The following is a 15,468-nucleotide window of genomic DNA, read 5'->3' as shown; positions in this document are numbered from 1 at the left end:
TTTGTAACAACTGAATAAACTGATTATGTTTTTTTTTATCTTGTAGCTGCAATCTCTGTAGACAGACTGATTAAAGTACTTATATTGATGTGATCAATATAGTTACCAATCAATAACGCTCCAGGAATTGATTTTTATAATTTGAGGAATTCTGCACCTTGATTCATTTATATGCTATTGTCTTTTTTCTAAAAATTAGGGATTGTTAATATGGAAAATAAAAAAAAGGATTAAGGGGGAAGGGCCAAGTAGGGAAAATTGCAGTTCTCTACAGCATAATTGAGCAATACATGTGATTAAGGAAAAAGTGATGATTTAGGGGGGGATAAAACCATGGATAATTTATAGAGAACTCGTGAAAGAGGGAAGCAATTGTAAATAGATTATTGTGGATGTGGAACTGACATTTCCAGTTATCATTACTGTTTTTTGTCCTTGACAGTTAAGATCTGAGGAATGTTAAGCAATGTTTCAATAGCTGCATGTATAAGAAAATAATATTCCTGCCACCAGAAGCTGCTCTAGTACAGCTTCCCCCTTCTACTCCAGGCCACGGACAGACACACAAAGGCAAGAGTGTTATCCCTTAAAATTGTCAGTAGTTCTCTTCCCCTCAATTCCCAGTTCCAACAGCCTCTTCCCTTTCTAATGGGCTGCCTTTAGCCTCACCTTCCTTCCAAGGTCCAGCAGTTACTCCACAATAGATCTGCACTGCACGTCCTGTAAAGGAATGCAAGGTTTTGTCTTGGTGTTCAGTCTCTCTTCCAAGAGATACACACACACACACACACACACACACACATATATAATGTATAAATTCATATTACTGCCAATGGTTTCAAAGAATCACTTTTCTGGCAGAAGAAAATCAAGGGATTACATTACTAATGGAGCATTGAGTCATACAGCTGACAGTATTTGGCAGATTATTAATGAGCCTTTAATCATGGGTTGTTTGTCGTGTATGAAACCGGAACTTAAGAGCACCATCTACATTTGCAAAAGCAGGTTGATAATCTTTCTACTTAAAGAATATATGCCAATCTTTTAATTCACTTTATAATAAATGAGATTTAAAATCATTTGGGCAGAAAGTTACTAAATATCAGATATTTCCTAGAAATTTGAAACTTTAAATAGGTTTAACTGATCTTAACTATTCAGATATATTTGGAAAATGGCAAAAGACTTCAAGAAAATAAGTCAAAAGGACATTGTTTATTTTTCATGTATGAACTGAAATATAAAAAGCTCAGAGGAAAAGTAATAAATGTGAATAATACACAGGAAACACTTTACAAAACATTTACTTTGGAAACTGTGCTTTTTGCTGAGTTTAACAGTGGTTGGTTGAGGTATCATATTTTTATAAAAAAGGAAATCAGCAAATAAGTCATTGAGAATACGGTATAAAAGTTTAGAAAATTAGGGCTTCCCTGGTGGGGCAGTGGTTGAGAGTCCGCCTGCCGTTGCAGGGGACACGGGTTCGTGCCCCAGTCCGGGAGGATCCCGCATGCCACGGAGCGGCTGGGCCCATGAGCCATGGCTGCTGGGCCTGTGCATCCGGAGCCTGTGCTCCGCAGCGGGAGAGGCCACAACAGTGAGAGGCCTGCGTACCGCAAAAACAAAAACAAAAAGTTTAGAAAATTTAAATGTGAGAGCACATTACTCATGTCAAATTATGAAGAATAATGATTACATTAAATACAAGCTTATTAACACATTGGGTTAATAGTATAGTAAGGTATGGAATCATAAGGAACATTTTATAAGGATTTTGCATTTTTTTCCTAACTTGTTTGGAAAAACTTACACTTGATTTTAGTGAAACAAAGTATCTACACCTTCAACCAAGACATTCTGGATTTGTAGGTTGACTAACACTATTCCACCAAAATTATTTTCCCTAAACCTAATTGCTATGTAGGAAAAGGTATGAGAACGTCTGTAGCAATTTCTGTATCTGTGACAATAGTAGTAAAGATTTCAAACAAAATATTCTTGAATATATATGAATATTTCAATATATATACATATTCTATTATCAACTCATTAGCATCTAATTCTACATTCATCACATATACATTCTGTCAGTGAACATAGTGAACTGAAACCGACTCTAGGGCCCATGAGATTAAAGTCAACGCCTGTTGCAATCATTCAGCATTTAGCACAAAGCTGGAATATATTAGGTCCTAAATAGTTATTGACTAGATATATGGTGTGTCCATGTCATTCTAACTCAGTGTTCTCTACCTGTATTTGTGAATTCCATGGATCTGTTCTTGTGTTTACATCCAAATGAAAAATTCCTGGAAGCATTTTCAGAATTATCTTGATCTGTCTATAGCTCAATGCAGCAGCATAAACTCACTGTCCATGCCTGCGTGTGTGTTTTGAATCACACTGAGTGTGACTGCTGCTAGGCTGGCATGTTCTAGTGTAAAAAGGACAACTGTCGCATGTCCACCCTTATAGTCACATTTTACCAGCTGCAAACACTAAAATTTCCTTTTAAAGTGATGACTGGGAGGTGAAAAATAGTTTAATAGAATGAAACTCAAAGAGAAGAGTGTTATCCCTTAAAATTCTGTCAGTAGTTCTCTTCCCCCTCAATTCCCAGTTTGAACAGCCTCTTCAGTTATTGACGTTACTGAGACTTTTAATGGTATTTCATGAAATCAACAAACTGCATCAGAATTACTTTTCACAAACTAATAAAAAAGAACATGGACAGACAATATTTGAATGATGACTTCCACTACCTGAAAGCAAAAGTACATTATGAATCATCATATGAGCTAAAGTATGTCATGTCTTCAGTAAAAAAGGGTGGTAGAGAACTGAGATGTTTCATGGATATCGGGGCACAGGCATGGCACACTCAAAAGGAAACTTGCATCTGGTCAACTAGTATGTTCTCAGTGAGAAGGGACTGTGTTTAAGACAAAAAGCATAATCTGATGCATAATTGGAATTTCTTAATTTTGATTTTAATAGTTTTATAGTTGTATTTGCATATATTTACAAATTGTTCGGTCTACAGTTATAAAAGCATACCAATTTCTATGCCTGGTTTTATGTTTATGCATATTAAAGTAAAATTATAATAGTAATTTATCACCATTGGGTGTCTTTGATTTTTTTCCTTCTAAAGGAAACAGAGTTTAAATATATATTCAACATCTACTCCCACTCATTTGTTTAATTTGGAGAAATAACGAGACTAAAGCTTTTAATAGGCCACTCAATATTTTAATTTATATTTTTGAGCCCCTACTATGTGAAATTTAGCATCACAAGTTGAACAGTCTTTGTTCTAAAGGAGCTCATGATCCAGCCAAACTTCCCAAACTACCTAGAGAGGAATCCAATTCAGACTGTCACTCTCTGCTATTTACAAGCTCTGTGTTTGATCATGTTACATACTTTAATTCACAATTTCTTTATCTGTAAAATATGGGTAATAATAATCAAATTTAATCCAGTATCTGTAATAATGAGGTAATGCAGATTGAACAGCCCAGAGATATATAATATTGATGTATCACTTTTCACTACCTCTCATTAAATGATTTATTTATACATATGTATATATACACACACACACACACACACACACACCACAGAGAGTGAGATAAGCCACCAACTGCTGCTACATATGGTCTACTTCCTTAAGATTATACCATTGATACTACTTCATGTATTAATTTTCAAAGAAGGAATTATATGTAACATTTGCTAGCACTTAGCTACAAAAGAAATACAGATATGAAGAGCTTATAGAACAAGTTTTATGTTAGTACCTATAAAATACCTGTCATATAATAGGTGCTCAATAGAAATATGCTGAATGAATGAATGAGAGCTAATCATTGACATGGAGTCAGAACTTATTGTCTAATATCAGTTGTGTAACTATTAGTTCTGTAACATTTTTAAATTAATGAAGGGAACTGAAAGTCAAAACAGTTTTTGCAGATTATAGCATGAGAATTTTTATTAGTTGACTCTGCATTTATCATGAATAATACTGTGATAGCTAATTTTTATATGTCAACTTCAAAGGGCCAGTGGGTACCCAGATATTTAGTCAAATATTATTGTTTGTGCCTGAAAGGGTGTTTTTCCATGAGATTAACATTTGAAATACTAGACTAAGTAAAGCAGATTGCTTTCCTTAAAGTCGATGAGCCTCATCCAATCATTTGAAGGCCTGAATAAAATAAAAATGCTGACCTTCCTCTGAGTAAGCGGGAACTCCTCTTGCCTGACTGCCTTGGAGCAGGAACATGGTTTTTTCCTGCCTTCAACTTGAATTTCCTGGGTCTTGAGCCTCCTGGCCTTTGGACTGGACCTACACCATGGACTCTCCTGGGTCTCAAGTATGGCAACTGCAGATTTTGAGACTTGTCAGCCTCCATAATCATGTGAGCTAATTCCTTATTTTATATAATATACAAACATATCTTCTATTGGTTCTGTTTTTCTGGAGAATCCTAACATAATACCAACACTGACCACAAATATTTCAAAGAAACCTTCATCTTATAGTCCTATACTGATATTTTAAAAGACATTATCTTAGCACATACCAAGTTATAAACTATAAAATTTGATTGTCAAAATTTTTTAAATTTGGGAGCTTCCCTGGTGGCACAGTGGTTAAGAAAACACCTGCCAATGCAGGGAACATGAGTTTCAGCCCTGGTCCTGGAAGATCCCACATGCCGCAGAGCAACTAAGCCCACATGCCACAACTACTGAGCCGGCATGCCACAACTACTGAAGCCCGAGCACCTAGAGCCTGTGCTCCGTAACAAGAGAGGCCACCGCAATGAGACACCCACGCACTGCAACAAAGAGTAGCCCCCACTTGCTGCAGCTAGAGAAAGCCCGCATCCAACAAAGACCCAATGCAGCCAAAAATTAAAAATAAAATAAATAAATTTAAAAAATAAAATTTAAAATTTTTCTAAAAACATGATCTGCTCTGAAGTTTTCTCATTCTGTGTTTGTATTTAGCTTTACATTCCTCATTAAAGAAAAACTGCATGCAATGTTTTTGTTTATATATATGTATATTTCCTTCATGGAAATTTGAGGTTCCAGTTCATGCTAGTTTATTCATTTCCCTTAAAAAAGTTAGATTTTAAACCTTAGGTTTCTCTTAGTTATAACATGTATTTTAACATTATCTTCTAACCTAGGAAGTAATGATGAGGGATAAAACATCTGAGAAACACCATTATCACCCCCTTAGTACACATATAACCATTCAATAGTATTATTTTAATATTTGAAGAGTAAAGTTGTCCAGATAAATTAATTATTAAATAATCTTGGAACATAATGAGAAAATGTTCTACAAAATCAAGATTTCTTCTATTTAAATAGATTCTTCCAGTGAAGTCTACAATGGACTATTCCAAGGAAATTTTTGAAAGACTGCAATTATATTAAGACTAAACACTGGTGTTAAGCAAACATAGAATACAATTTTATCTCACTGAGAAACTGATCATGCAGTTCTTCTCCATCTCTAATGTATGATCCTATCATTAAAATCAACTTATCAAATAGACATTCTTATTATTCTATTTCTTTACAGACTCAACAATTAAATGCCTCTAAAATTGCTTAGATAAGTTTACAATGTGACAGTTGATATTTGATCCTTTGCTTCCTTCATAAACAATGATTATAGCATAGCATGAGCTTTCAAAGAGACCCACCAAAAAAGTACATTAGTCAAAGGCATGGTAATAAAACTTTAAGTGAAAACAGCTATTTTATCCAAAAGCTTTAAAACCATTGAGAGCACTTAAAACAGTCCATCACTCTTTCTTGTACCTTGAGAACAGAGACCATGTTTGATTCTTCTGTGTATCTCCAGAGTCAAACAGTGACACATATTTGGAATACTGTATATAAATAGCTGTTGAATTAATGTTGAATTAATTAATTATAAATACCTAGATTGGTCTTACGTCTTCCACTATAACATCCTTAAACTTCTAAGAAAATATTGACTTTTTAATATCATATACATGTGTAATATCTTATACGTATTTACTTGAGACAAAAAAGGGAGAGAAACAGCAGTTTTTTGTTTTGTTTTCTTTTGGTCTGCTTCTCCACTAGAATACAAACCTCATGGGAACAGACTTTGTCTCTCTTTGTTACTAATATATGCCCAAATCCCATACCAGTGCCTGGGCCATATTAAGTAATCAATAAATATTTATTGAATGAATGAATGAAAGATAATTAGAGATCAATGGTATTTCCTACCACTGTGGCTCATTCCATACAACATAATTGAGGGATTAAAAAAAATGCTTGCTGAGTGGCAGTGAAAGGACAAATGAGGTTGGAGGGGATAAATACATGCACACAGTTAAGTTATTTGCTCTAAGAATGCATCTAAGCCTTTTTTTTTCTGACAAAGAAAAGAAAAGTCTGCACTTACCCAAGAGGAAGGAAATTGGTAAATAACCTGAAAGGGACTCCGTCCGAGGCAGCTACCACAGGCCCCGCGGCTTCGCCTTCACCTTGGCCTTCACGCCCGCCACGCTAAGCATGCCGCCCTCGCAGGTGCGAGGCCGCCGTCAACAGCCATTTCACCCTGGAGCTCCACGCCTCTTTCGTGTGCCTGGCCGCGGCCTTTTACCTCGACCGCGACGACGTGGCCTTGAAGCACTTCAGCCGGTTCTTCCTGCGCCGCTCCCACGAGCACAGCCGGCGGGCCCAGGGCCTGAAGCGCCTGCAGAACCAGCGCGGGGGCCGCCTCAACTTCCAAGACATCAGGAAGCCAGTCAGTGACGAGTGCAAGAGCGGCCTCAAGGCCATGAGGTGCGCCTTGTTCCTGGAGAAGCGAGTGACCCGGAGCGTGCTCCACTGCACCAGCTGGCCACCGACAAGTGCGACCCCACCTGCGCCACTTCCTGGCAACTCACGACCTCAGCCAGTAGGTGGCGCTCATCAGAGAGCTGGAGGGTCATGTCACCACCCTGAGCACGATGGGGGCCCAGGACGTCGACCTGGCAGGGTACCTCTTTGACAAGCTCACCCTGGGCGACAGCGACAAGAAGAACTGAGCCTGGACTGGACTTCCGCAGAGCCACGGGGTGATCAGAGCCCTGGTCACCGTGCCTGCCATGCAGACAGCAATAGTGCCCTTGCAGAAGTTCACTTAAGTTTTGTTTTTGTTTTTTTGCAACAAGTGCAGGACTCTTTTCCTGGACTTTATTTTATCACTCAACTTTTTTTTCTTCCAATAAAGTTATTCTTTCATAATAAATAAAGGTCTCTGGTTGATTCATGTGGGCAAATCTCTCATTTTTTAAGTTTTAAAACAGGTATCCAGGAGTTTCTGAACACAGCCATACCCCAACCATATGCAGCTCAGGATCCCCACAGTGGGAGGGAGAAGGTGTTCCATGGGGCCCTGGAAAACACAAAATCAGTCTTCCCCTTATAAATAATGTAGGTATATGCGGGGTAGACTGGGGTGGGGTGGGGTGAGGTAGGGGTCCCTGGTGAATGTGGGTGCATGTGCATAGTGAAAGTATAGAACCATAGCCTGAAAATCATGATTGCAGTTGCCTCTGGGGAACAAGTGAAGGGAATGGGATTGGGCAGGGATTAAAACAACGGGTGTCTTCAGTTTCACCTGAAATGTTTATGTGCATTAATTATGCAGATACTAATGGTTAAGTATGAGTAGCAAGATGGGGGGTGGAGGGGTTTGGAAGTCTGAATGGTGGAGTATCTCTTTGACAAGTTCACTCTGGGCAACACTGATAATGGAAAAATGAGTGTTAGGCTGTCTTGCTCAGAAACACGGGGGTGACTTCCCATGGTCACCAATGCCTGGCATGCATGTTGTAATAACAAAACATCCACTTATATATGTTTTCTTTCTTTGTATCATATGTATATATACATGCTTGTGTGTGTGTATATATATATATGTATATACATACATATATATATATATATACACATACATATATATATATATATATATATATATATATTTTTTTTTTTTTTTAATTCCAACCAGCAGCAGAGTTCATTTTGAAGTTCATTAGGAAGACGTCCTTTGTTGAAAAGCAGTTCGGCGATCACATTACTGGAAATGATATAGCTGCTTCCTAGACCTTTCCTGAGCCTGGCTCTATTTCTGCCCTTGGGTTTCATATATCCAACTTTGATTTAGTTTTTGTTATTTGCTACCAAGAGAACCTAAGCTAATATGTCTTATTATCAACACACTTTTACCAGCCTCCACTGTATTTACAGTAGAGTAAATAGGTCTTCTAGGGTACTAAATGACATTTTCCCCTTTATCCCTACTACAGAGTCCACTGCACGGAAAAAGGATCAAGGGTGGAAGGGATCAAATAAGAACAATTTCCCGAATGGAAATACAGAATACTGAAGCCTGCTACCATATGCATCTCTTCTCACCTAAAAGTGTTTTCCTCATAATTTACAGAATTTTAATTCCTTAGATCAGCCTTCCCAAGACTGTGTTCAGTATCAGCCAGTGCCTCGAAAACATTCACAAGTGTTCAGTGGAAAACTTGTATTAATCGAATTAGCAGGATTTTTTGTTTTGTTTTTTCAGTTTTTGTTTACTCTAGGAATTTTATGTCTGTGTAAAAAATATACATTTTGAATGTATAACGTGGGGATTAAATATTTAGTGTTCCCCAAACATTCTGATCATGGGATTCTTTTTCTACCAAATCTCACAGAAAAGTATTCCAAAGAAAATAGCTTTGGAAACAACGTTAAAAGGTCCCACTGTGGGCTTCTCTGGTGGCGCAGCGGTTAAGAATCCATCCGCCAATGCAGGGGACACGGGTTTGATCCTTGGTCTGGGAAGATCCCACATGCCGTGGAGCAACTAAGCCCACGTGCCACACTACTGAGCCTGTGCTCTAGAGCCCGCAAGCCACAACTACTGAAGCCTCTGCACCTAGGGCCCGTGCTCCGCAACGAGAAGACACCGAAATGAAAAGCCCTTGCACCACAATGAAGAATAGCCCCCACTTGCCGCAACTAGAGAAAGCCCGCATGCAGCAACAAAGTCCCAACGCAGCCAAAAAATAAAATAATATAAAAATAAAGTAAAAAAAAAAAAGGGCCCTTCGTGTGTTGTTCCAGAAGCACATACCTGGTAGCTAAACCTCATTCACTTTCACTTAGAGGTCATTATGAGAAACTGGAACCTTTCCTGTGAAGGTTTCAGCACAGTAAGCTTTAGACAGTAAGTGTAATGCAGGGCCCTCACCATGACAGTGGGTAGATATCACACACATCCATTTTGTTTCCTGATAGGTAACTCCCAACACTGTATTTTTCCATCTATTCTAATTTCCATTTCTAAATGAATGGCCTCTGGGAATGATAACACTGATGTTTCTCCAGCACTTATATCAAAGTCAAGAGACAGTTTAAGGCTGCTAAGTAGTTTATATTCTTCACCTCCCTCTACCTACGTATTCATCTCACCAGCAGCAGAATTCTTCATTTATTTTCCAGACTAGATGGCTGAATTTTGGTCAGTAATACACCTTTTGGTCAAAAACAGTCTGTGCCTGCATCTTTTTGAAAATAAGATGACTGTTCCTCTCACCAAAGCATGCTGAAATTTCTCAGAATTCAGACATTTAACTAGAAGGAAAAAAATAAGGCATACATACTACAAAACATTGTATTAATAAAGTCCAAGATTGTTAAATAAATATATAATAAGTAATGTGTTTAATGTGTAGCATGTTTCTCCTCCAGTAGAGATGATCAGCATTATTCACATCATTATTTGATTTTTGAATGAGCACCTTATTGCAATGCATTCCTCTTTAGGTTCAATGCAGGACTTATCAAGTTTCTCTCCAGCCCTAAAATACATGATGCAATTCTATAAATTGAAACTGCATTATTCCCAAACAATAGTGGGCATGAGACAATATCAAAAATCTTGCATATTTTTAAAATTTAAATGTGTTCCCACAACAACCCTTAGGTATCAATTCTCATGACACCTCCACTGAATTTGATAAGCTGTCTATTTTATTCCCAGGCAGATTCAGCATAATACAAAACTATTATTTTTTCAATATGAGAAATATTCTATCACATTAATACATGATTATATAAGGCTGGAAAATAAGAAGGTGATTAAAGTAAGCTTCTCAACAAGAATAGTATTTCAATCTGGCCCATCTTATTAACCACAACTTTTATTTGTCTACTGTTTCGTTGATTAATTCGATTCAACAGCATTTACTCTTTTTTTTTAAATAAAGTCCAATATTCTCGACTGTTTATTCTATTTTATTTTATTTTATTTATTTATTGGCTGCGTTGGGTCTTCATTGTTGCGCATGGGCTTTCTCAAGTGGTGGCAAGTGGGGGTTCCTCTTCGTTGCACTGTGCAGGCTTCTCATTGTGGTGGCTTCTCATTGCAGAGCAGGGGCTCTATGCATGTGGGCTTCAGTAGTTGCAGCACGTGGGCCCTAGAGAGCATGGGCTTCAGTAGTTGCGGCATGTGGGCTCAGTAGTTGCAGTGCACAGGCTCTAAGGTGTGTGAGCTTCAGTAATTGTGACTCACGGGCTCTAGAGCGCAGGCTCAGTAGTGTGGCACCCAGGCTTAGCTGCTTCACGGCACGTCGGATCTTCCCAGACCAGGGCTCGAACCTGTGTCCCTGCACTGGCAGGTGGATTCTTAACTACAGCACCACCAGGGAAGTCCCAAGCATTTATTCTTAATAAATGAGTTTGTGCTGGGGAATCAAAGTTAAATAAGACATGTACTTGGTCCAGTTAAACTAAATATATTAGCACTTTGCCAATTTTCTAAGAGGAAAATACAAGTCCAATATGAGGTTATTTTAATAAACAATTAAATCAATAGTATAGCTAGGGAGTGTTTTCATTTATTACTTTCCATTTTATCTTTATAAAGAGGTATGCTACCCAGTCATTCAACAAACTCACAAATGGGAATGCAGCAATTTTTAATAAGTATGAGAAATAATGTAGGCCAGCTATTCTTCCTCTCTGAATGGTGGACTCTAAATGAATCTAAAGCATCATCAAAAAAATAAAATAAATCAAAAAAAATGAAGCATCATCATAATAACCATCATCTGGGTAAATTATGCTGTTGAAATAATATGTTAAGGAACTTCCTCTTCCTAATATTAAGGAATGTTACCTGATGGGGAGAGAGAATTTGGGGAAGAGCAATAATACAACATGATCAACAGATTACATTTTAGCAAACAAGGACACTCACTTGTTTACATATTTTACACTGCTGTTGTCTAGAGACAGAGGAGGCACCTGACGGTATATTTTACTAGTGTGGGTCACATAGGAGCCTTCTAAGGAACTGGTTTAAAAACATCCTTCCAAAACTAGTAAAAAAAAAAAAAAGTTATTTCCACTGTAGATCTGACCCTGTAAATAATCTACAGGTAAATGTAATCTAAAAAAAATTAGGGCAGCCTTAATGGCAGTTCTTTATATAAGAAAGAAACACATACTTGCTGAAAGCTTTTATAGCATCACTAGCTTGCATCCACTAATAAAAACAGCCTACACTTTTTTTTTTAACATCTTTATTGGAGTATAATTGCTTTACAATTTGGTGTTAGTTTCTGCTTTATAACAAAGTGAATCAGTTATACATATACATATGTCCCCATATCCCCTCCTTTTTGCGTCTCCCTCCCTCCCACCCTCCCTACCCCACCCCTCCACGCGGTCACAAAGCACCGAGCTGACCTCCCTGTGCTATGCGGCTGCTTCCCACTAGCTATCTATTTTACGTTTGGTAATGTATATATATCCATGCCACTCTCTCACTTTGTCACAGCTTACCCTTCCCCCTCCCCATATCCTCAAGTCCATTCTCTAGTAGGTCTGTGTCTTTATTCCTGCCTTACCCCTAGGTTCTTCATGACATTTTTTTTCTTAGATTCCATATATATGTGTTAGCATACGGTATTGGTCTTTCTCTTTCTGACTTACTTCACTCTGCATGACAGACTCTAGGTCCATCCGCCTCACTACAAATAATTCAATTTCGTTTCTTTTTATGGCTGAGTAATATTCCATTGCATATATGTCACATCTTCTTTATCCATTCATCCGATGATGGACACCTAGGTTGTTTCCATCTCCTGGCTATTGTAAACAGAGCTGCAATGAACATTTAGGTACATGACTCGTTTTGAATTTATGGTTTTTGAATTATGGTTTATGGTATATGCCCAGTAGTGGGATTGCTGGGTCACATGGTAGTTCTATTTGTAGTTTTTTAAGGAACCTCCATACTGTTCCCCATAGTGGCTGTACCAATTCACATTCCCATCAGCAGTGCAAGAGTGTTCCCTTTTCTCCACACCCTCTACAGCATTTATTGTTTCTAGATTTTTGGATGATAGCCATTCTGACTGGTGTGAGATGATATCTCACTGTAGTTTTGATTTGCATTTCTCTGATGATGAATGACGTTGAGCATTCCTTCCTTAGTGTGTTTGTTGGCAGTCTGTATATCTCCTTTGGAGAGATGCCTATTTGAGTCTTCTGCCCAAGTTTGGATTGGGTTGTTTGTTTTTTTGCTGTGGAGCTGCATGAGCTGCTTATACATTTTGGAGATGAATCCTTTGTCAGTGGCTTCATTTGCAAATATTTTCTCCCATTCTGAGGGTTGTCTTTTGGTCTTGTTTATGGTTTCCTTTGCTGTGCAAAAGCTTTGAAGTTTCATCAGGTCCCATTTGTTTATCTTTGTTTTTATTTCCATTTCTCTGGGAGGTGGGTCCAAAAGGATCTTGCTGTGATCTATGTCATAGAGTGTTCTCTGTCTCTGTTTTCCTCTAAGAGTTTGATAGTTTCTGGCCTTACATTTAGGTCTTTAAACCATTTTGAGCTTATTTTTGTGTATGGTATTAGGGAGTGATCTAATCTCATACTTTTACATGCATGTACCTGTCCAGTTTTCCCAGCACCACTTATTGAAGAGATTGTCCTTTCTCCACTGTACATTCCTGCCCACTTTATCAAAGATAAGGTGACCATATGTGTGTTGGTTTATCTCTGGGCTTTCTATTCTGTTCCATTGATCTATCTTTCTGTTTTTGTGCCAGTACAATACTGTCTTGATTACTGTAGCTTTGTAGTATAGTCTGAAGTCAGGGAGCCTGATTCCTCCATCTCCGTTTTTCGTTCTCAAGATTGATTTGGCTATTAGGGGTCTTTTGTGCTTCCATACAAATTGTGAATTTTTTTGTTCTAGGTCTGTGAAAAATGCCAGTGGTAGTTTGATAGGGATTGCACTGAATCTGTAGATTGCTTTGGGTAGTAGAGTCATTTTCACAGTGTTGATTCTTCCAATCCAAGAACATGGTATATCTCTCCATCTATTTGTATCACCTGTAATTTTTGACTCTTAATGGACATTTCGTTTGTTTTCAGTTTGTGCTAATGCAAATCATGGACAGGAATCCTGCTGTACCTGTTATTCTGGTGCATTTACACAGGGCAGAGGTGAGGGCTGCTGGCTTACAGGCTATTTATATACCTTCAGTTGATGGAGAGTGCTAAATGCTTTCCAAAGTAGTTGTGTCGATTTATACTCCAGTATAAGTAGGGTAGAAGATTCCCATAGTATTCCAGGTCTACAATACCTGATACTACCAGATTTTATGTATTTGTCCATCTCATCGGCATGTAGTTTCCTTGGTTTTGACTCACTTGTCTCTTATTACTTAATGAAGTTGTACGCTTTTCTGTGTTTTCTGGCTGTTTGGATTTCCTTTTTTATAAGGTTTACGTCAACTATTGTTATTTATTATTATTTTTATTATTATTTATTTATTTGTGGCTGTGTTGAGTCTTCACTGTTGTGTGCAGGCTTTCTCTAGTTGCGGCGAGCGGGGGCTACTCTTCATTGAGGTTGCTTCTCTTGTTATGGAGCACAGGATCTAGGCGCACGGGCTTCAGTAGTTGTGGCACATGGGCTCAGTAGTTGTGGTACGCAGGATCTAGAGCACAGGCTCCATAGTTGTGGCGCACGGGCTTCGCTGCTCCGCGGCATGTGGGATCTTTCCGGACTGGGCTCGAACCCATGTCCCCGGCCTTGGCAGGCAGTTTCTTAACCACTGTGCCACCAGGGAAGTGCAACTATTGTTATTTTGAATTCTTCTCCATTTCCAAGTAATACTCTTACATGACTATTATCTCACTAAATTGGAGGCATTATCTGTTCATTTTCTAACTTACTAATAAGTAAGGGTTTAGTTCCTTTACACTCTTTCCTATGTCCACACTGCTCAGTAAAGTTATGTCATCATGAGTTGCTCATGATCTCTTTGACTTGTAGTGATATACTTAAAAACCTACATTGTTGATCAACTAGAAACTCTCTCAACGTCACGCTTTGTAAAATGAGGACATTCATACCATCTTCCCTTTTTTCTACCTCCTGTCTACATTCCAAACCTAGCTTTTACGTTGTCAAAGTTGAAATTTATATTCTGTTCTATGTGCAGTTAAGTCTTCTGTTATTTGAGAGTCAGTACAGAGTAAGGTTTAAGAGAACAGGTGGAGAGCCTAAACTCAAAGGCTCGACCCAACCTTAAATTAGGTACAGCCTGGGCAAGTTCCTTCCCTGACTTAGCTTCCTGTTCTCAAAAATGGGAATGATATTAGCACCAACCTCATAAGGCTATTCAGAGGATTAAATGAGTTAATATATGCAAAAACACATACAGCCTAATATATACTAAGTACATACTAGTATACATTTCAGTACATACCAAGTTAATACTAATACATACTAATTATAGTTTACTTTAGTTATTTGTGATTACATGCAAATTGACAATAAAAGCTGCAAACTAAGACAGTATTGCCATTATTACAATGAAATTAATATTGCCCACTGCAGATGTACTGTGTCTCTGTGTATAGACTACACCTCGTTCCATACTGTGTCAGTGTCACTGCCCTTGTGCAGGGTGACCACATACCCCAAGGCGCCTTGGGCTGTTCCAGTTTATACCTGTTGTCCTGATGTTACAGCATTAGAGCGCCTCCTTACACTATTGAAGTGTGAGGAATTTGGCCAAGTTCCGGTTTGGACAACAAATTAGACAGGTGGTCACTACCCCTGTGTGTCACTGAAAAGGGGGACATCTATAGTGTCAAGTTTAAGTGGATTCTTCCTTTCCTCACCAATAGTAAGTTAAAAATCAACCAGAGTTTAGATGGCTTCAGGTTTATGTCCGTATGGCCTTTTCTCCTCTGGAGTTCAAGTTCCTTCTCCTCTTCCTCTCCCTCCTCCCTTCCAACAGTGCCTAATACCTAGTAAGTACAATATGCCTCAAGGTGCTTCTAAGCTCTCCATCACACAATCAGTAGAAGCCTCTCCACTCTAGACTAGCT

The 15,468-nt window shown here is 38.3% G+C and overlaps 1 pseudogene across 1 annotated transcript; it reads left to right on the top strand.

Moving 5' to 3' along the window:
* Positions 1-2,729: 2,729 nt before the first annotated feature.
* Positions 2,730-7,100, top strand: LOC307070094 (ferritin heavy chain-like; annotated as a pseudogene). The gene is made up of 2 exons: positions 2,730-2,806; positions 6,598-7,100. The product of its transcript is annotated as a ferritin heavy chain-like (transcript).
* The last annotated feature ends 8,368 nt before the right edge of the window (positions 7,101-15,468 follow it).

Source organism: Hyperoodon ampullatus, assembly GCF_949752795.1.
Source record: "Hyperoodon ampullatus genome assembly, contig: scaffold_117, whole genome shotgun sequence".
Taxonomy (NCBI): domain Eukaryota; kingdom Metazoa; phylum Chordata; class Mammalia; order Artiodactyla; family Ziphiidae; genus Hyperoodon; species Hyperoodon ampullatus.
This window is presented reverse-complemented; position numbering and strand designations above follow the sequence as displayed.